The sequence below is a fragment of the Dipteris shenzhenensis genome, chromosome 28 (genome assembly GCF_047967505.1).
Source record: "Dipteris shenzhenensis isolate YYH24624 ecotype China chromosome 28, Dip_SZ_1.0, whole genome shotgun sequence".
NCBI classification, from domain to species: domain Eukaryota; kingdom Viridiplantae; phylum Streptophyta; class Polypodiopsida; order Gleicheniales; family Dipteridaceae; genus Dipteris; species Dipteris shenzhenensis.
This window is the reverse complement of record NC_141623.1, coordinates 36,960,031-36,975,895: the sequence shown is the minus strand read 5'-3', so window position 1 is coordinate 36,975,895 and position 15,865 is coordinate 36,960,031.

The following is a 15,865-nucleotide window of genomic DNA, read 5'->3' as shown; positions in this document are numbered from 1 at the left end:
GAGGGCATAATTCACACAACTGAAGAAGAGTTTGAGAGGGCTTTCTATATACAAAACTAAAGCTTGAATACCCAAGTAAGTTCACCACAGAGCATTGCTGAAATAGTGCACCTTTTTGTCTGGGAGAGTTGCGTCTTCTTTGACTGTCTTTTCTCTGATTTCTCCTTGCTCCAGCAAGCATTGGCCTTCAAAATTCATCAACAGTAGGCTCTAGGCATGGACCAACTTGTGTTAGAAGGGCTTAGGTAATGGTTGAGTAGAAAGGCAAAATTGCATGTTTTTTTGTCAGAGTTTTCTTGAATCAATGCGGGTGGAATACTCCAAATCTAGGGAAATGCTATGGGCCAGAGGATGGCCCCATAGTGTAGAAACTCTAGCTGGAAGGGCTTGGCAAAAGTCACAAGGAATAGGGAGAACAGAGCTAAGCCATTTTTTAGAAGGAAGTACGAAGAAAGCTCAAAAGGAGGTGTTGGAGAAGATGATGATGTGGCACTACCAAAATGAGTTCTACAAAGCCTACCAACTCTGATACCAAATGTAGAGAGCGTGGGGTAGAAGAGATGCATCATGGCACAAAGAATGAGAGCACAAGTGAGGCAAAATCCATTGTATTAGAATGAAGGAATAACCTCCATTTTATAAAAAGAGAGGATGGTGTAGGCACCTCCCCTATATCAGTGGCAATCAGCCCCTACATCAGTGGGACTGGCCTAAATCAAAGGAACCTCCCATGTGGAGGCCTTTGGCTTACATCATCACTTAGGTCACACACTAGACACATCATAGCACTAGATGTGCCTCTACAACACACACACACACACACACACACACACACACACACACACACACACACACACACACACACACACACACACACACACACGTGACTCCCCTAGATGCACACATGCACCATAGAGCAAGCCCTTGACCATAGTTATCCCAACAAATCCGAGGTTAACCCTAGTTCTATCAAGTAATAGTTTGGCTGTGGGGGATTGGCTAGAGGAAGTGCAAACTTCCTAGAAGTTCCTAGGGGCAAATTCTAGGTAACTTGGGCCCAAGGACAACCAACGTTGTCCTTGGTCAGGTGGGTTAGGACTTTAATGAAGGGCCATTTGTCATGCATGCACATGCATGTGCTCCTACCACCTACCATCTCTCTCCCTCACCCTCCTGGAGCATTCCTAGCTTTCAGAAGCCTCCATTGCTGATTTTCGGTGCATCTTCTTGCTCTTGCTTCTTGTTTCTGCTCCTGCTCATGCCTTCTTCCTGCTGCTCAATTCCCAAGGCAGTCTGTACATCCTGTATGGACATCCTGTATGGACTGCTATATGGCACATTTATTGTAGGCCGTACGAATCTGAGGCACACATTTCGAGGAGCAAGTACGGATTTTTGGCGTGCATTCCAAGGTAGTTGTATGGACATATGGGTGCGAAATTCGAGGTATTTGCAATTGAGGCACGGATCTTGATGCAAGTTGCCTCCATGGTAGACTTTTTGGGTGCATTTTGAGGTAGATATGTTGCCCAAAACCTCTTCAGCTCTTTCTTTCCTTATCTCCGCTCTCTATCTGTCTTTCTCTCTCTTTACTTGGAAGCTAGAAGATTCTTGCACCCTGTTGGGAGCCTGGACAGGGGATAGGTGCAAGGACAGAGCTTGCCACTTTGCCACAGACAATGGGTATTTGGTTTTTGTCTTCCTTTTGGTTGCCTTTTCTTGGTTTGAGGCTATTTGCAATGTTTTTTCTTATGATTGGAGTCCTTTTTGGTGCCCACAAGCTCAAGCAAGCACTCAGAAGCAAGGGTGTGCCTAAGGAAAGGCTAGGGGATAGTGTTGATGCATGTGAAAGCCTTGAGGCTACCTTGAGCACAGTTTGCATGTTGGTTTGGATGCTTTGATGGTTTTAGTTGGGTCGAGACAGAAGTGAATGCCTAAGATTGCCTTGCCAGTTGGATCCTAGTGGTGCACTATGGAATAGATGCCTAGAAGATATTTAGAGGAATTGCAAGAGGAACAATGCAGGGTGAGCCCCCTGGTTTAAAGCATTTTCCGTTCAGAAGAATTAAATATATACCGAAAGGGGCGCCAAGTCATTTGTCTTGTGTACTGTTTTCATTGAACAGGGGCATTCTAGCCTCCACATAGTTGTTATTCAGTTTATTTTCTAAGTGAATTTAAGTAAAAGAAGTGTTTGGCATGATGCATTGTGGCTACATTTGAGGCTTTTGATAGTTTAGGAGGTTCATTGCCCTTTAGTTTCCTGAAGGCCAGTTTCAAGTTCCATGATGCTCTTACAACACCTTGCTCTTGCTGAGCTAGACTGTTGTCCACTACGTCTGCTGCAGTGCATATTGCTTCTTTGGCATGAATCCTTGCTAGTTGCCTTTTGGCTTTGGTCTACTATCTCTTGCAATATAACCTTTTCCGTAGTTATAGCATATCATCTTTGGATTGGGTGGATACTTATGATTATTGTTTTGCTAGTACTATTGATTAGGTTTACCTTTGTTATCTTTATTTTGATGGCCATGTCTTTTGGGATTTTGACCCATGGTTATTTGAATTGTGAAATGCTTACCCTTGCTTTTGAAATTGTCTTGGATATTAAGGAACTACAACAACATTTATGTATGTTAAAGTTACTGACACAGCTGGCCCCATGTCCCCTATGTCATGCAAAAATGCATTAATTAGTTTGGGAGGGCAAGAGAGGGTGGGAAAAGAGTTAGGGGAGGGGGCAATTAATCTCTTTACCATTTTTGTAGATAGTCATGATGATGATTTCATGAATCAAACAATGATTTTTATTGCATTAGACCATGTTGGTAGTTTGCATCATGGTTGTTACAAACTAGTTTGGTATTAGATGTGGCTTTGAATGGGTGGTGGATGAAGCAAGGTATCTCACCCAGATTGTCTAAACTAATGATGTAAGTGCATATGTAAGTTGCTAGGGAAAAGTGGATGCTGAAACAAAAGGGCTCAATCCGATCTCATACCAGTGATGTATGTGATTGTTTGATTGAAGTAACTTTTAGTTTTTTGGACATGCAGATGGTTGTGACTTTGATATGCTTTCTATAAGTTGTCCCTTATAGCACTTGGAAGGTGGGGTACTTGGGTAAGCTTTTCTCGATTTTATATTAGCTTAAGTAATGTCCTTACAATGCACTGTTGCTTCTTGGCTGCTCCTCCGCCCCGCCGCCCCTTCTACCCTTTCACTGCCCCCTTCACCGCCCTTCCGCCGTCCCGTTGCTCTTCCCCCCGTCATCTCCCCCCTCTCGCCTCCCCCCATCATCTCCCCCCTCCTCGGCCTCTTCCACCCTCTTCTCCACCCCTCCTTCCCCCCCCCCCCACAGGCTCTCTTCCCCTGCCTCCTCTCCGCTCCTTCACTCCCTCTCTCCTTCTCTCATACCTCTTTCTCTCCTTCCCTTTCTTTCCTTTTATCTTCCCTTCACTTTCTCCTCCACCTCTTTGCCTCGCCTCACCTCACCTTTGCCTCCCCCTCGGATGTCCTTCCTCCCCCCCCCCTTTTTTTCTCCTCTTCCTCCCTGCAGCGGGAGCATTTATGCTTGTTAAGGTGAAAGAAAATCTTGGTGGTGACCCTTCGTCTGGCCAGAGGGGCTCTATGGCAGCAGCCTCAAATCCCACAGTCATCGAGGTTTTTCTTTCCCCAGCTGACAAGCAATAGGTACAACAGGCATTTCATTTCCACGACAAGGCGCTCATGGGCAGAATTATGGGCCTCACACCTATACGGAGACAGGTGCGAGAGTGGTGGATCCGAGCAAGCTTGACATTAGAGGGTGACCACATCCAGGAGGTCACCATCTATGGAAGAGGCACATTCCTCATCCAGCTAAGCTACTCCGAATTACCTCGGCACTCGTGGAACAGAGCCCCATCCTCCTTGGCCTGCATCTAGTGTACCTCTTTTCTTGGTACCATGGCTTTACAGTGGAGGACATGGACACAACACACCATGTTTCATGTTTTCCACTTCCTACGGCTCCCAAAGGAGTATCGAGCCATCCTCCCCTCCATTGGTCGGGCATTTGGCACCGTGCTCGAGTCTCTGCTAGAGTTGGCCCTTTTGCCCTTTTGCTGCATCCTTCGTTGCCCCGTAGCCCGTTCCACCATCCCACTGCTCTTGTGTCCCCAAACTCCACCTTCTCCCTCCCCTCTGTCAGCTGCGTCCCCCCCCACCAATGCATCCCGCCATCTCAACTCCCCCTGTCACCTCCCCTCTCCACCTCCTCGGCCTCTTCCACCCTCTTCTCCGCCCCTCCTTCCCCCCTCGCAGGCTCTCTTCCCACGCCTTCTCTCCGCTCCACTCCCTCTCTCCTTCTCTCCTCCCTCTTTCTCTCCTTCCCTTTCTTTCCTTTTACCTTCCCTTCCTCTCCACCTCTCTCCTCTGCCTCTTTGCCTCGCCTCACCTTCGCCTTCCCCTCGGACATCCTTCCTCCTCACCCCATTCCTTTTTTCTCCTCTTCCTCCCTGCAATGGGAGCATTTGTGCTTGTTAAGGCAAAAGAAAATCTTGGTGGTGACCCTTGGTCTGGCCAGAGGGGCTCTATGGCAGCAGCCTCGAATCCCACAGTCGTTGAGGTTCTTCTTTCCCCAGTTGACAAGCAACAGGTACAGTAGGCAATTCAGTCCCTCTACGACAAGGCGCTTGTGGGTAGAATTGTGGGCCTCATGCCTATACAGAGATAGGTGCGAGAGTGGATCCAGGCGAGCTTGACATTAAAGGGTGACCACATCCAAGAGGTCACCATCTATGGAAGAGGCATATTCCTCATCTAGCTAAGCTCCCCCGACATTGCCTCGACACTCATGGAGCAAAGCCCCATCCTCCTTGGCCCGCATCTAGTGTACCTCTTTCCTTGGTACCATGGCTGTACAGTGGAGGATATGGACACGACACTGTATTCCCCATTTTTCGCTTCCTAGGGCTCCCAAAGGAGTATCGAGCCATTCTCCCCTCCATTGGTCGAGCATTTGGCACCGTGCTCGAGTCTCCGCTAGAGTCGGGGCCACCTTAGTTGTAGCAGATGGCGAGGTCCCTAGGATCAGAGTGGTGGTTGAGAGCCCAAAGTCCCTCCGAGAGTTGATCCTCCTAGAGACCCTCGAAGGGGGCACACTTCGCCAGCGAGTGGAGATTTTTGGGTTACCAGGCCAGTGTCTTCGGTGCGGATAGATGGATCACCCAGCTAGAGATTGCCCCCCTGGCCATGGCCAAGCGCCTCCCCCCCCACCCCCACAGAGTAGGCAGAGTCAGCAAACCAAAGTCCAGCACCCCCTCAGACAGGAGCAACAAGAGTATCAAACCCCCTGGGTGACCCCCTCAGAAGGGGACTGGACCCAAGTTAAAAAGAAAAATAAACCAAGCAAACAGGCTTGCAAGCACTGCAGGCAGAGGGCCAGACGCAGAGAGAGAGAGAGAGAGAGAGAGAGAGAGAGAGAGAGAGAGATTAGGTTGTCCGCGAGAGGCACCTGAGGAGGAGGAGGAGCACCAGGAGCCCTTACGTGGATATACACCTCCCCCAGCAGGAGGGGCCACCGCCCAGCCAGATGATCCTCACGTGATGGAGGTTCAGCGATCGCATCCACCCTTGCATCAGTCGCGAGTCCCAAGAATTTGAGGCGATGGTGGCCATTAGCCAAGCAACGGCTGAGGAGGAGGACCCAGAGCCCCGAGAGCTTGATCAGCAGGGGGCCTATGATCGCCCCTATTCCCCCCCCTCCCCCTCCCCCTCCCCCTCCAGATCCCTCCCCCTCTTCCCCTCCACTCCCCCCACGGGTTCCCCTCGCCCCCTCCTCCCCCCCTCGCCCCTTTGCTCACCACCCACCCCCTTCCCTCTGCCCCCCCACCTCCTCCCTCCCCCGCCTCCCCCCTCCCCAACTCTGTAGAGCACGTTTGTCAGCCTCCCTCCCCTCCCCTGCTTCGACACCCTTGCCAGCAAGCAAGGGTAAGATGACGTCCCTTTCTGTTCCCTCATCGCAACATAAGAGGCCCATTCAGGGAGGGAGCCAGAGGGACGGGGCTCATCTTCCCAATCAGCAGCTCCCAACCTCCAGCCTGGGCATCCCTTAGTGTGGGACTTTCGAAGTTTGGGACCCTGGAATTACCTGGAGATCCCGGACATTTATCCTTTACCACTAGAGGTAACACTTGTGGTCCTGCAGCCACGGAAGGAGGGTTTGATCAGCACAGTGGGCTCTCAGACACACCCTGTTTGGAGTTTTTAGTTTGCCTCCACAGGGCTAGAGAAGTGGATCAAGGGTAGAGGGTACAAACTCCTCTAAATCAAACTCTGCTAGACCTATAAAAGAAATCCTGAAGGATGCTCCTAGCATAGGTGTGCAGAGGATCCCTGCAGATGAAGGAGTAGAATCAATAATCCCCTTGCCTCTATCAAGAGGTGAAAAAGTAGGAACAAGAGGGAAGGGGGGCTACTATTATTGATGGATATCGGCCAAAATAGAAGCATTAGCCTTACAAGCTTCAGCAAAGGCTTGCTCCCTATGAGAAAGCTTCTTCACATGAATATCTGAAGAGATAGGAGCAACCTCATTAGTGCAAGGAACTAAAACAGGTATATCTCCCACTTGTAAGGGAGGGTCTGTGGCGTGATTAGTAGCATCCGGATGTGGAGCTGGCTCAACAACTCTGACTGGGGGATGACTAGAACAGGATGTGCTAAAGGTCCCGTGCGCGCTATCAAAGGTCCAAGATGAGAGGTTGTAGCAGACGCGGTCCTGGGCGAGAGGTGGAAGATTCAACAACACGAGAAGTGGTAGGATGTGGGGTAGAAGGTGAAGTAGGTCCAATCGAGGTGGTGCTAGGAGGTGCAACACCCATGGACCTTTTAGGCCTTTTCCTTTTTTTCTTTCTTGGGCAATCTCTCGCAAAGTGCCCAGGGGTCCTGCAAATCCTACACTGATCCTGTCTCCCAGCGATCTTGACTCTCTGCTTAAAGAAGGAGCCATTTGGACGTTGGAGCATGATGTGGTCATCCGTAAGGTTAGGGTCAGTAACAATGACCCTAACACATGGTACCCCGTCCAATCTCACTGCCTCTACTGCCGAAGAAGGCATCCCAAGAAAGGGGGGGATCTCGATGACCATCTCGAAAGTGGCTCCAATGGAATCAATGGTACACCTAAGGGAGGCCGAGGAATCTGAGGAAGAGTGAAAATGTGTGGCCATCCTCCTCCACAGGGTGAAAGCCCAATGAGAAAGGTGTCAAGAAGATCCTCCTAGAGCTCAGTGCCAAAGGACTGGCCTGAAGCACTGTACCTACTGCATCCGGGGAATAAAAACAACCTGAAAGAGACCTCAACCAAACAGAAGAACATCTGTGAGATGCCCTGCGAGGTCTCTAGGTAAAGCGGGAAGGGGGGGACTATAGGAGCGAGGGGAGGAGGCGGGGGTAGGGGGCTGAGGAGGCAGGGGAGGGGGAGGAGGAGGGACAGGGAGAGTGGGGAGGGGGGTCTAAGCAATGGGGGTTGAGGACTGGGGAAGAGGGCAGGGAGGGGGTAGAGGGCAGAAGAGAGGGGCTAAGAAGCGGGGGAGCAGAACGGGGGTAGAGGGTGGGGGAGAGGGGCTGGAAGGCGAGCGAAGGGGGTAGGGTAGAGGGCAGGGGAGAGGGGGATGAGCAGCGAGTAGGGGGCAGGGCAAAGGGGCTGAGGGAGGAGGGATAGGAGAGGCAGGGAGTGGGCTGAGAGGAGGGAGGAGAGAGGGGTGGGGAGGGAAGTAGGAGGAGGCTGAGAGGGGGTCAGCAAGGTCAATTTGGCTATTTTACTTGGAGCTTTTAGAACTTCAATATGGAATCTTAATACTCTAGATTGATATATACTTGGGCATATGGAGGAATTATATGGCCCCCTCAGATTAATTTTACCATAGGACAAAATTTATAAAGCAAAAGAAAGATCTAGAATTAGTTAGCAACTTTGATCTTTAGTTTGGCAAAACACATTCTTATGCCATTGGGCATAAATAAATTTCCCATGGACACAGACACATCATATCTATGGAGTCTAATTAAAAGTTTATGAGCAGCAATCATTTTATGCCTATGCGTTTTGGACCTATAGGTAACTTCTTAATGAAAAGTCGAACGTGAGGTTTGGCTTGACTAAGGTTTTTATGTATTTTGGAACATGGCAATACCGACTTTGCGTACTATCACAAGGGTGCTAGCGCATGACATGCCAACCATAGCATTGGCACATACAAAGCCTGCCCAATACAGTTCTTCGTGCCAACAAGTGAGAAGGTGCTCTATTGTGGTTTCACCTTTACACTAATGAAAGGGCTACTTGAAGTTTCAGACTCCTTGTTCAAGTTATTAGTGATGAAGTAATTAGATATGTTGCTATAGTACAATGATAGTTGTTCTTTATGGCTCTTTGTATGATGCATTTCGACTTGTATCGACCCTCTAACCATCTAGCTCGGCATTTTAGAATATCTTCATTATGTCAAGCTTGTCTCATTGTAATTTCGCTCAAGCATGCTCCTTGAGAAGCATGATTTCACAAAGGTGCCTTGTCATAGACATCTCATGGCTCATAATACTTTAGCAAAGAAAGATCAATAACTTTTATGTCCTATTATCTATGTCGTAAGCTCTCTACCTTAGAGTTTTTGCTTCTCTATGCCGTGACCCTTAAAACCTTGGTCTAATAGGTTGCATGAGAAGAGCCTCCCATTCTTTCACTCCATGGTTTGGTATTGGGAGGTTTTCAGAGGGGATCGAAGCCCTCATGGTGGGAAATTTTAGATTTCTACATTCTTATGGAGATCTTTTTGAAAATCACTTAAGAATAGAAAAATCATTCTATTCATAGAGAGATTGGAGTGAATCTCTGGAGGTCTACATTTAGGTGAGCTCCTACTTTCCCTCATTGCCTTTTGCTAAGGAGTATATTCAACGTTACTATGGGATTACAGACATGCAAGGTTTATGGGGATTGTTAAACTTTTGAGTACTTTTGTTCACTCCCCTTCTTCTTGATCTAGGACTCAGTGGTTTGTGTCTCTCTTTCGAGGCCTCATGTAATTTCTACAAAGCAAGCATAGTATACATTCAAAATGGATCCTGTCACTATTAGTTGTCATTGTCATTAGTACTTATTTGATCCTCTATGCACATTAATTATAATTAGTGGAAAATTTTGAATCCACCATGGAACAAGCTAAAATATTAACACAATTTTTCCTCTAGTGCAATGCAATGACCATAATGAACTTTCAACTGCAATAGAGGAGGCTACCTTGCACTGTAATGCTCAATACTTGGAGAGAACATTTTGCATGCCAAATGTGTATGTACATGTCAAGAGTCAGAATCCTGAGACCTAAAGAGGACCATCTCTGAGAAAAATCTTATTAACTACTCCACCAACATGTAGCTACTAGTCCACTAATTGTCAAACACCTACTAACTCTTACTAAACCACTAACTCTCACCTATGCATGTATACAGGTATTGACTAATGGGGATATCTAATCTAATGCTTCTCCATTTATATACTACTTCTTGTTGTGTGTCCTTGAATTCAAAGCCATGATTAACCTTTTTTTAAAGGACTTGGAATACCAATGAGTAGGTGCAAACTTAGCAAAACAAGTAAAACCAAGGCATGCACTAACAAATGTATAAATGGGTACTAAACCTTTGTATTGATTCCTTGTGAGCCATCGGCTACTATTTTACATCTTTAATTATCCCTAGGAACCTTTAAAACTAATTTATTGAATGAGGAGGATATATTCTAGATCTATGTATTGTTTCTTGGATGGCTTGTATGTGCTTATAGTAGTAAGAAGAATCTTGTGTAAATTTGACTCGCTAGGGACAAAGACAAACATGCTCATAGCCTTGCCCTTGCTCTCCTTTTCTCCTCCCCTCTTCCAAAATTTTGCAGTCATCCCCACCATCTCTTTGCACATCCATGGAAAAATGACAAGCCCTGAAGAAAATGCAAGCTTCTTTCCATTTAGATTTTGGCATAGTTTTGGTCATAAGTCTCTTCTACCTTGTTGTTTTTCAAGGATTTTATGAGTTTGCCATTGAAAAGGGTATTCCCTCAAATGTGTGCAATGCCACACACTATGGAAGGGGTTAACACCTCTTCAATCCTGATACAAAGAAATAGAAACCTTCTATAAACCTTCTTCAGAGGTCGCACGCCACTGTCGGTCGAGATGTGAGCACAGTTCTTCGAGCAGTTGAGGTTTAAACTTCTTGGATCGAGGACCCAGATCGAAGCATGGCCTATCTAATGACCAAGTTTGAATTCAAGGACATGAAGAGGTTGTTTGAGCTATAGATGAAGGAAGGGGTCTCCATTGCTTCTCACTTGAATTTAATTCAGTATTATTTTCAGCCAACTTCAGGCTCAGAAGCTAAATTTTGATGTGGAGACTAAAGCAATATTCTAGTGTGTTCATTGCCATCCTCATGGGATACCTTCCATACAGTTGTCAGTAACTCCAACCTCGAAATCAAGGCACAGTGAGACTCGAGCATGGTGAGGTTGTATAGTGCGAGTTTGAGCATACAACACAAACTAGCAAAGATGTTGTTTTATATTATTTCTCAACCTAGACATAATAACAAATATTAACATGGAATCATCCACAATATCGACAAAATCTAGCATGGTAAAACACAAGCTAGTCAGGTATTCCAAACTAAAAGATGCAAAGCATCTAATAGGGCCGTGCTGTATCCAATGCACTCCTATGGAATACTTTTCCATAGTCAACATGACTATAAAATAAAATAATATCCATAAGAAAAAATATGAAAATGACATTTTTGTAACAAAATTAATGCTAAATATGATGTAATCAATGCATCATAGTTTGCACAATCATGATAGATAGGCTTAACTCATCATTGTGCTCTCATTGTAGCTTGCATTTTTCCTAAAAACAATAATGTATTCCATTCAAAATTACAAAAATATGATTATAGCAAAAGTGGGAGAGTAATCTCCATCTTACAAATTGCACACAAAAAAAACTAGAAAATGGGCATAAGAGGGGAGAAACAATCAATCCCCAACCTTTTAAGAACAAAAAAAAGCCCCTATAACCTACTATAGAAGAAACTAGAGCATGCCCCGAACACGTGCGAATAAAGAACCTATCTATGCCTTTCCAAAGTGTTAACGGGAGTGGCCAAATGTCAGAGTCAAGGCCGATTGAAAAAGGGGAAGAAGACATTTCATGCCCTTCTCGAGGAGCGTTGACAGGTAAGGGAAGCAAGGAGGAAACAAAAAACAACATGCAAAGTAGAGGGATCTGCTATTCCCAAACCCATAACAAAACACCCAATAGACCATCCTAGCAAGGTCCAAATCTAGAGATGAAGCAGGTCGGCCTACTCGAAGAGTGACGACAATTAAGAGGACCAAGAGCAATGTCTAAGTATGAAGATAAAGCAATTTGATTAGCATAAAAGGGTGGTGAGACCAAGTGGACCAAGGGCTCACCCAGATGGGAAAGAGAAACAAGTCAACCAGCCACCACAACAAACATTAGCAACAAGGACCAAGGCTAAGAAGGCTAGGGAGGGGTGGAGGAGGGGAAGGGGTGGCTTGCATTTTTCCATTTATGTGTAGCAACATTATGGTTCCCAAGGTATTCCAATTATATTAGTTCTTCAACCCACAGAAAAAGAAAACTACCTCCTATTTCAAAGTCCAAAAATGCAATTGTGAGCATTTAAAAGGCGTTGAATTTTCCTTTTAAAAACTTTTCAAAAACCAAGGCTTTGTTCACACCTCCAAAAATTGTGACCATGTTATCATTGATTTCCTCCTCAAAAGCATGGAAATTTATGATATATTCTCAAAGTTATTGTAGAATGTATTAGAACATGCTCCGAAACATGATGCATGCCTGTAGTTCAAAAAATTATACTTTTAAAAGAAGACATTTCTCCCAAATATTGCCTCAAATTTCTTCTTTCCATGCCTCTTATCATCACATAATTCAATTTTATTTTTTAGCGGGTGCCAAGTAATCCTTGTAGTAAGAGTACAAGCGGAAAAGATGTCACCACTATGAATTTGAAGGAATATTTTTTATTTCTTTGTGCAAATTCATAATCTCCTTGGATGTGTTTCCAAGGAGAGAGGAAGTGGGAGAGGAGACAAGGAATGGGAGGCGAAAGGGAGAGATCATGAGAGATGTGACATGTACCCACAAATGGGAAGACTAAAGTTTCAAGATCAAATGCCACTTAGTCCTATGTATCCATGGGAACCATTCCAAAAATGGATACTAACTTTCATAGGTCCATCCAAGGTTGCTATGCATCAATCCAAAAGAAATACATTGTTGTTGTAGTTGATAAAGGGGCCTAAGCCAATTACTTTTGAGCAATTGGGCTGAAGCCAACCATTTAGAGAGAACACTATGAAAAGCACATCATGGTTCTTTTAAGAGAATTTCTTATGTAGATTTGGATGCCCCATTGAAATTGTCTCAGATCAAGGGACTCAATTTGTAAATTTGATGTTTCAGCATACGACGGTGGTGTTCCTACTTCAACACAAAAAGTCCATTGCATATTACCCCAGAGGCAATCATTAAGCCAAAGAAACAAACAAAGTGCTAAATACTACCCTTCACAAAATTGTGAATGAGAACAGAACAATTGGGATAACAAGTTGTAAATAGTGTTATAGTCCCACCAAATACTCTTCAAGGTAAGAAAGAGGCACACCCCATTCCAATTGGAATTCAAGCAGGGTAGTGGTTCCAATAGAGTTTTTGGTGCAAGTTTGAGGATAGTGATTTAGTACATGAATGGCTAGGATGAAGCATTGAAGAAAAGGTTGGTTGAATTAACAAAGATGGATACAATTTTCCTGAGAGTAGCTTGGTCACAAGGCATAATCTAGAAAAAGAGGAAAGCATGGCATACACCCACATGCCTACCTTAAGGTCCTAGGGTACGTTTCTAATCTACATTTTAAAAAAAAATGTCTTTAGAAATTTTAATGGAATTTTTAATTGGTGTTAACATTTCTTGCATATCTATCAAGAAGTCTCTAGCTATAGGTATGTTTTTATTCTTAAGTTCTAAGGGAATCGACGATCTAGGTGGGTATCCATACATAAGCATAAAATGAATAAATCTTGTAGCTAAATTCTTGATATTATTATAGGCAAATTCCATCATAGGAAGGTACATCTCCCGATCTAATGATTTCTTTAATATATTTAGTTGAAGCATATCCTCCATAACTTCATTGAGGGTCCACCCATCAATTGAGGATGATCAGCTAAGCTCGGGGGCTTAACATAGTATTCAATTTTTGAACAAAAGTGCCGAGTAATCTTTGAATCTCAATCATTTGCTATATCAATAGGCAAATCATAAAGTCTGAAGGGTTGTTCAAAACATTATCATGCTCACTCTAATGTGCTTACATTTGTTCTAGTAAATATAAGTCATGTAAGTTTTGTAAGTCAATTGACTACAACTCGGTCCTCTATTTGTCCAAGGTAATGCCATGATAAAATCCATAGTTATACTTTGCCAATTAGCATCGTAAATCTATAGAGGATGCAATATGCCTTTAACCTTAAAGCATTCCACCTTGTTAATTTGTCATTGTTGGCATTTAAACATAGGGTTCTCGACATACCATTTCATTTTCATCCCAAAAAAAATTCTCAACCAAGTCATAGGTATTTTTTATACTAAGATGGCTTGCACTAAAGCTGTTCATGACATCCATACAAAATCTTTTTCCTTATGTTGCCTATTATGTATACATACCTTTTCCTTGAGGAATAACATCCATTACACATTGTATGTTGATTTCTAACCTCATCCTCAAAGTAGAAGTCTCTTATCTTGAGGATCCTTATCCATTCTAGAGCTACCATCATAGAGTTCCTATCAAATCCAACCAAAATATCTAACAGTCTTGCATTGGCCTTTTATATAACAATAGACGTCCGTTATTTTACTGAAGGCCTTGGCTTGGGCCCTTGTGATTACATTCAAGGATACTAAAGATACGTAGCCTTTCTCAACACTTAGCAAATTAATGCTGGGGACTTAAAGTCAACGGTGATTCTAGCTGGCCTTTGCATCATGCAACCCTTGTAAAGGTGTCAAATCCACATGTAGTGCACAATGATTCTTGTGTGTTTGAAGGGGATGTGACTTGTGGGGTTGGGATGTCCTCATAGGGACAATATTTTAAGGAATGAGTTCCTTAACATTTACAACATGAGACTTGTAGGTTAGCTAGACACTCATTAGCCCCATGAGGACCTTGACACACATATAGCATGGAATCGGTGGTCTCCTTGTCAAGGGGTTCATGTCACTTGCCTTCTAAGAGGTAGGAGCCATTTGATAAATGGGGATATATTGATCGATTGGCAAATGATGGTCTTTTAGTACACGTTTTCTCAAACTCTACATTGGGCATTGCCAAGTTAGGATTCAAGACAAAGAAATGCAATAGAATCCCAGTTCATAATACTAACATCTCATGTGCTTGGGCATTCTATTCTAGCATCCTCTTCATGTCCTATGTAACTTTGGTATTGAATTTACAAAACCTATAAGTGCTCTCCATTACAATGTCCATCTCTCTCCTCTAAAAGCTATTTATTTTCTCTAGTAACTTCTCTGAAAGCACCAGGATAACTTCTTTTTCTCCATCATTGTTATCTCACACTTAGACCTATTAGAACCTTCCATCTCACAGAAAAATTATGTGAAAGTTTGCAAAAGTGCAATAGGTGCTGTACAAGTTATAGAGCTTGATATAGAATGCATGCAAAAAGAGAGACAAAACCACTTCTGCCTTCGGCAAAGTCCACAGACCTAATCTTGAGAGGTAATACCCCCTTATGTCCACCATTTTTTGCTTTACTTTTCCCATGCCATCCATGTGTTACCACAAGGTTAATGGCTCATTAATCTCTACTTGAAAACATCATTAAGCGATAAGTTTGAGTGGAATACAATAGACCAATTGAGCAATGCATCATTAAGCGATAAGTTTGGTGGAATACTATCGACCGATTGACATGCTAGATCCTCTAGTAATTTCCTCAACAAAGGGGAGAAATATCTCCAATAGTAATTGTCACATGGTTATGCCAGACAATATAAGAAAAGAATGGGAGGCAATTTGGGTAAGAGTCATAGGATTCACCAAATTGATGCACCTTATACCTACTAGTCAAATGTTGAAAATGGTCGACTGGTGACATAGTTGGTGAAGAAATCTTGAAGTTGGCCAAACACTTCTTGACAAGGTATTCCTTGGAAGAAAAATAGGTCTAAGGATGAGATAATTCCAACGAATATGTCGAGGATATATGTCTCATAATGTCTAGTAGATTGGAAGAGGTACATCCCAATGGTGGAATCCATTATTATAGTAAGCATATGCCTATAGGTGATAGTAGTCCAATTATTGATATCCCTAGAAGACATAAAATTGAAGGTAAATGGATAATTCTTGCAAGATATGCATAGGCGTGAGCAAGTGGAATCTGATATTGATGGGTATATGTATTGATGCCCACAAACTATTTGGGTAGTTGGAAACTAGTCTATGGTGTACACTTGATACTAGATTTGTCTTTGCTCTTTAATCCTATTTAGCCTATAAATTAGAATTATCTCTTGCTTTTGAAATTTGAATGTTCTCTTCTCTGTGTATAAGGAGAAAGAAATAGGTTAATACTCGAATATGGATTAAAAGTGATAACCTATATTTCACATGGGAACTTAGGAGTTAAAATGGCATGACATAAGCTATTTTAGAGATTGAAGACTAGAACTTGCATCCTTCGTGGG